General features: G+C 44.5%; 1 pseudogene; it reads left to right on the top strand.

The window, feature by feature from the left end:
- The first annotated feature begins 948 nt into the window (after positions 1-948).
- LOC144377679 (ranBP2-like and GRIP domain-containing protein 4 pseudogene) lies at positions 949-6,316 on the top strand (annotated as a pseudogene).
- The last annotated feature ends 591 nt before the right edge of the window (positions 6,317-6,907 follow it).

The following is a 6,907-nucleotide window of genomic DNA, read 5'->3' as shown; positions in this document are numbered from 1 at the left end:
ACCTCCCAATAGTGCTGTGTGAGAAGCCCGGCCTTTGACCCCTGGACCTTTGGAGCACACTTAAGACTTATGTTTTTTAAAAATAAGACCAGTTTACTGGAGGGAAAAAGAAAAAGATTCTATAACAAGCCAGAACTCCAGACCAAAGATGATTCCTAATGCCTTACCCGCTGGCAACCGAGGGTGAGCTGCTTTTATAACCAGAGAGACAGGAAGTAGCATACAGAATCAATCAGTTGGTGAAGTCTGCCATTTGCCTTATTTGGGCATAACGTAGCAGCCTTCAATCTGGAACTGGCTGAGGGGTTGGCTGCTGGTTTTGGCTGAGACTCTGTTGCTTAGCTAACATAGTTTTAGGTTATGTTAAACCTTCTTGCACACCAAGTTAATCTGTAGTTTACTATATACAAAGGCCCCTTTGGGTCAGAGTCAAACACAGAGGTTGCTTATGGCCAGCCTGTCACCCTGCATACGTGTATCCCCCCTGCCCTCAGAATTTAACATGAGTAATCACTTCCCCTGTGCCCATGCTGGTGCCCATTGTTGTGCCCCTTCATGACAAAGTGGCTCACAAAGGACAGGCCCAGGCCAGAGAGCATTCAGAAGGTACTCATTAAAAACTCAAGGTTCAGTAGTACCATCTCCCTTGACCTGGGAAGATAACAGGGGATGCTCAGCATCCCAGGACCTCCCTATGGAAGCTCTTCATATCCTTGTTGGTACATTGTTCCTCTTTCCCTGCTAAGAACATCTAGCACCTTCCAGGTGAGGTTGGGACAGACAGTGTATGCACCTGCCCTTGAGAAGTACTCCTAAATCCTTAAACTATAATCCAGACAAGCCCTTAAATTATGATCAAATCTACTTCCTGTTTAAGGGCAACTAACTATAAGACATAAGAATGAATATTACAGAGGATGAATTATTTGTATTAAAAATGAATTGCATTTCTCCCGGAGACAGCGACTGCTGCGGGGCCTAGGGTCTACCTTCCGGAGGCGCAGCAAGGCCCACCTGGAGCGGTATGTCGCCTCCGTGCAGGATTCCGCCCGGTCGCCACGAGAGAAGTCAAAGAAAGGATTCTATTTTGCGAAGCTGTACTATGAAGCTAAAGAATATGATCTTGCTAAAAAATACATATCTGCCCATATTAATGTGCAAGAGAGGGATCCCAAATCTCACAGATTTTTGGGTCTTCTCTATGAAGCTGAAGAAAACACAGACAAAGCTGTTGAATGTGATAAGCGTTCAGTGTGGCCAACACAGAAAGATCTTGTGTTGAAGATTGCAGAATTACTTTGTAAAAATGATGTTACTGATGGAAGAGCAAAATATTGGGTTGAAAGAGCAGCTAAACTTTTCCCAGAATGTCCTGCAATTTATAAGTTAAAGGAACAGCTGTTAGATTGTAAAGGTGAAGATGGATGGAATAAACTTTTTGACTTGATTCAGTTAGAACTTTATACAAGACCTGATGAGGTCCATGTGAATATACGACTAGTGGAGCTGTACCGATCAAATAAGATTGAAGGACGCTATGGCCTTACTGTCATGAGGCAGAGAGGAACATAGCTTTGCATTCAAGTTTAGACTGGAATTTGTGTCTTGTGCAGACCCTTACGGAATATCTGGAGTCTTTACAGTGTTTGGAATCTGATAAAAATGACTGGCAAGCGACCAATAAAGACTTATTTCTGGCTTATGCTAACCTTATGCTACTTAGACTTTCCACCAGAGATTTTCAAGAAAGTAGAGAATTACTGGAAAGTTTTGATAGTGCTCTTCAGTTCTATGAAATCCTCTGTAGGTGGAAATGATGAACTGTCAGTTACTTTCTTAGAAATGAAAGGACATTTCTACGTGCATGCTGCTTCTCTGCTTTTGAAGATGGGTCAGCATAGTGATGTACAATGGCGAGCTCTCTCTGAGCTGGCTGCATTGTGCTATCTCATAGCATTTCAGGTCCTGAGACCAAAGATTAAATTAATAAAAGGAGAAACTGGACAGAATTTACTGGAAATAATGGCCCATGATCGTCTCAGCCAATCAGGGCACATGTTGCTGAACTTAAGTCGTGGCAAGCAAGATATTTTAAAGGAGGTTGTGTAATCTTTTGCCAATAAAAGTGGACAGTCTGCCCTGTATGATGCTCTGTTTTCTAGTCAATCACCTAAGGAGAGATCTTTCCTTGGTAGAGATGATATTGGAAACATTGATGTACAAGCTCCAGAGCCTGGTGATTTGGCTAGATATGATGTTGATGCTATTCGAGCACACAATGGTAGTCTTCAGATGTTGAGAGCCACGGCCAGGTCAAGATGGTACCTGGCATTTTGCCAGAAGGGGCAGCTCCTGCTGCCTCGGGTACCCGCTACTTTTGAGTTCTCACTGAGTTTGCGTGGATTCTAGAAAAAAGTTTGTTCCTGCTTGAATCTACAAGTGGCTCGTGACCTCCTTGTTATTTGTGCCCAGCCAGACTGCGGCACATTTCTAATACACTATCTTTCAACATCTATATTCATCTCTTGCTATCTTCAAGAGGTTGATTCCAGGATCCCACTTGGACACCAAAACCCATGGATGCTTAAATCCCTTATTTAAAACTTCATAGTATTTGAGTATATCTGCACACATTATCCTACATTCTTTAAATTATCTCTAAATTACTTAAAATATCTCTAAATGACTTAATATAATGTAAATGCCATGCAAGTAGTTGTTATGCTATATTGTTTAGGGAATTATAGCAAAAAATAAAACAGTCTGTACATGTTCAGTACAGACAAATTTTTTCTTTTAACTTTTTTTCTATCCAAGGTTTGTTAAATCCTCAGGATGTAGGACCCACAGGATATGAAAGGCCAATGAACTGACCATTCCTGGTACCCTTGACCTCCAAATCAGCAGTCTCCCACAGGTGAATCTGAGGCATTCCAACACATGAAGGTGGAGGTATCACCAGACTTACTTCTGCACAGAATGAGCCACACCCTAAATGCTTATCTGGCATGGAGGCAGGGTGACCAGAATGCAGGAAGGGCAGGGCCCAGGGAAAGGCTGGGAATATTGAACACCCATACCCACAATAACTCTGAGCACTGGACCATGTGCTTCATTCCTGGACTTCTGCCCCAGGACTACACACACCAAGTGGACGAGGCTCTGCCAAGTGACTCCAAGAGGAAAAACATCCCAGGCTACCTCCAAAGCTGCTCACTCCTTTCTAGTTCCTCCTGGGCCTCTTAACCCAGAAGTGTGAAGGAAGCTGGACCCACACCTCCCCTCAGTTCCCCGGGGCTGAAGAGAAAGGGAAGGAAGACACAGAGGTCGGTCTCCAAGTAACCAGAAAATGGTGCTGTGTTCTCAGCCCACCTCTGAACAGTAGGGGAATGGGGATGGATCAGGAGGGGTCAAAGGAACTACCCCAGCACCTGGAAGCTTCATTTGCCAACTTCTCTGAATATTTGCTTATTTTTTAAAAAAATAAAATGTTGGAAGGAAGGAAGGTATAAGGGATCAAAGTTGTCCCTGAAAAATTAAAACATACTTGTTCTGTCCTACCCTTTGAGGCGGATAAACCATCCCTCAGCCATAACCGTGGGGGGGGGGGCCTGGCTCCACTTGGGGACACCCATTTTCCTTGCCAGTCAAAAGAAATCCCAACGTGATAATATTTGCCACGCCAAACACCAGTCCAACAAACTTATTTTACACATAATTTCAAAACATATTTTGTGTATGAAACATGGCCACTGAAATCCTGGAATTCCTGCGTTTCCAGATGGTGGCAGGTGGTTTTTCAAGGAGGGGTGGGAGAGCATTCCTTCCAGTGAGCTCTTGCATGGATGTCCACTCTAACAAAACAGAAGATTGTGTGAGTCAGTTTTCTGTTGTGACAAGATACCTGAGATGATAAAATTTTAGGGAGGAAAGATTTATTTTGGCTCATGGTTTTACTTGGGGCCTGTGTTGGCACAGTACCTTATGGCAGGAACACAGGATGGAAGAGTTCTGATCACTTCATGGTATCCAGGAAGCAAAAGAGAAAGAGGAAGGGGAGGGAGGGGTCCCATCATCCCCTTCCTGAGCATGCCCCCAATGTCCTAACTTCCTCCCACTAGGCCACACCTCCCAATAGGGCTGTGGGCTGAGGACCGAGCCTTTAACACATGTGTCTTTGGGGGATATTCAATATCCAAGCTATCACTAGAGTCTCTTGGGTTGCTAAGAGGAGGGATCTGGAATTCTCTGCCTGTCCCACTCCCTGCAGGGTCCCTATAGGTTGCATCTATGAACACCGAAGGAACAGGGACACTTCTGCCCTGCACGGACAGGGACATGTGGTCATGTGCTCTTAGTCTCGCTGACACCAAAAATGGACATGGAGCCTGGCCCCAACCCCACCCACAGTTCATCACCTTGGTTAGGGCAGATACACATCACATAGTGTCTGAACTGACTCTGGGGGTCCCCAAAGGAAAGACAAGACCTTAAACCACCAAAGGACACACTGAGCCAAGGTTTTATTGAGCAGAGGCACTGCCCCTCCTTCTCACAGCTTCCTGTGGTCCTGGATCCCCAAAGGCCTCATTGCTCCTCACAGTTGTCTCTCAACCCCACTCTCCCACCCGAAGCAAGTATCTAGAATAGTAAGTTACTTTTATGTGACACAGGGACAAAAAATGCATCTTCTTTTATTCAGTATATTCATCAACATCAACACCGTTCATAGACATTTGCATTTTTCATAAGAAAGCCCACATTTGAAATATGGGCTCTTGGTTTTAGGTTAGGGGCTTTGGTGACTGTCAGAGAATTAAATCGAGGCTTGAATCCACAGGCACAGAGCCCTGGAGACCCATGGAAGGCTGCAAGGGAATACTTTTGCAAGATGGAAACCCCGCTCAGTGCATATATTTTTCTGAGATGCTGTTCCACTGGCACCTTCTCCAGCATCTCATGGAGCTTGTTACTGTGCAGTCAATGAAGAAAGATTCCTTTTCCAGGCTGGGTCAGACTTTCCATGAATTAAGCATAGGGAGGCCTAATTATATGTCATTTGATGAATGCCTGGGATGAACTAGTCTAAGGGTACAGAATGATAACCTCATCAACATCAAGATCAGAAAGCATGGGCCCTCTGGCCCTGTGGCCTCAGTGCTGTAGGAATATCAGAGGGAAGTTGTACATTTCCCCACTGACAGAGTTTCAGGGAGCCTCTGCCTGGACAGAGTCACCCTTGCTGCACCTTGGATCTGTCTAAAGTCACCACAAGTAGGAAGTGCCACAGAAGAAAAAATAAAAGGCTCAATGTTATGGTTGCCTTAGTCAGTTGACTAATCTGCAAACTGAGACCAAGGTAGAAAGTCGCTCATTATTCATTTATTAAGTGCCTGCCCTGTTTACTGTTCTAATACTCGGGGAATCAGTAGTGAAGAAGATGGTATCATTTCTATGTCCATATCTCAATGTTCTCTCCCAGAGACAAGTGACTTTAGCCCTATCCTTCTGAAAGCACTTCTGGAATGACCTATGGGTAAAGAAGTGACAACATTATTATTCAGACAAAGATAATTTTTTAAAGAGAAAACAACGACTCGTAGTCAAACATCCAGGATGGTGGGCACCAACAAGGACTGTCTTGAGCAAATCAGTATTGGACAGTAACATCAAAGGGTTTATGCATGTGTGTATGTGTGTGTGCGCGCACACACACACACACACGTGCGCACACACACACATGTTCATGTATCACAGGGTTTTAGAAAGCCTTTTGCAACCTCAAAAACTCTGCATTCCATTTGTGCCTGATCTTTATCATGGTGCAAGTGTTTTAATCCCACAGTCAGAAATAAGGCTTCCGGCACGTGAAAGCTGTCAGATTCAGAATGGAGTCACCCATGTCAAACCCTGACAGCTGGAGCCAGGAAAGGTCACGGAGGGCTGTCAGCTCAATTTTCCCAATAATGGGCTGTCAGGACAGCAAGCAGCACAAGAACTGTTAACCACTTATGCACAAATAACTTGCCTGACTCGCGCTGTCTCGTAAGCCCAATCCAATGAAGCAGCCTGCTCTACCTTGTAAGGCTATTTTTGCTTAATAACGGATGGTGAAACTGCCAGCCATGACCACAATAGGGGCTTTATGTAGTAACTGCTGCTCAACATCAGAGCCTGCTGGCTCCCACAGGCACCAAGAGTGCCAAGGAAATTTCTTTCAAAATAACTTGTGGAGATTCCTCTGTCCTAATAAAACTGCAGTAGTCTTTTCTTCGTTCTTCAGACAAACTAGAGGCCACCCTGGCCTGTGCTTGTATTTTTCCAGATGCAATCCTATTCTCTGTTTATTCCAAGTAAAAGTTTCTTTATTTGAAGACTCATCTCTAAATTTTTGCTTGACTTTGACTCATGTATATACTCCTCCTGGGAGAGGTCAAAACTGATCTGACTTCATGCTGATGGATCAGGCTTTGATTGGCAGTGTTGGGAAAGGGATGAGGCCAGTCCAGAGGAGAGAAATGCTACAGAAACACCAACTGATATCTGAAGACAAACCCCATCCCTCTCCACCTCTCAGTGTACCCATATGGATAAGGTCTCTACCTCCTGCTGTGCTTTGGATATGAGGTGTCCCCAAAAGCTCCTGCAAAATGATTGGATTATGAGAGCTATGATCCTAATCAGTGGATTCATTCATTTGATGGATTAATAATTTGAAAAGTGGCAACTGTAGGCATATGGGACATGACGAGAATATGGATCACTGGGAGCATGCCCTTGGGGATTACGTCTTGTCCCCCTGGCTTATCCCCTCCTCCTCTCTATTTCTGCTTCCCAAACCATGAGCTGAGGAGCTTTCCTTTTCCTTTTCCACCCTCTTTGTCCTGTCAGCTAAACAACCAATGTC

The sequence above is a fragment of the Ictidomys tridecemlineatus genome, chromosome 5, assembly GCF_052094955.1.
Source record: "Ictidomys tridecemlineatus isolate mIctTri1 chromosome 5, mIctTri1.hap1, whole genome shotgun sequence".
In the NCBI taxonomy this organism is placed as follows: Eukaryota; Metazoa; Chordata; class Mammalia; order Rodentia; family Sciuridae; genus Ictidomys; species Ictidomys tridecemlineatus.
Note: the sequence above shows the minus strand (reverse complement) of the source record. Positions and strands in the feature narration are given on the sequence as shown.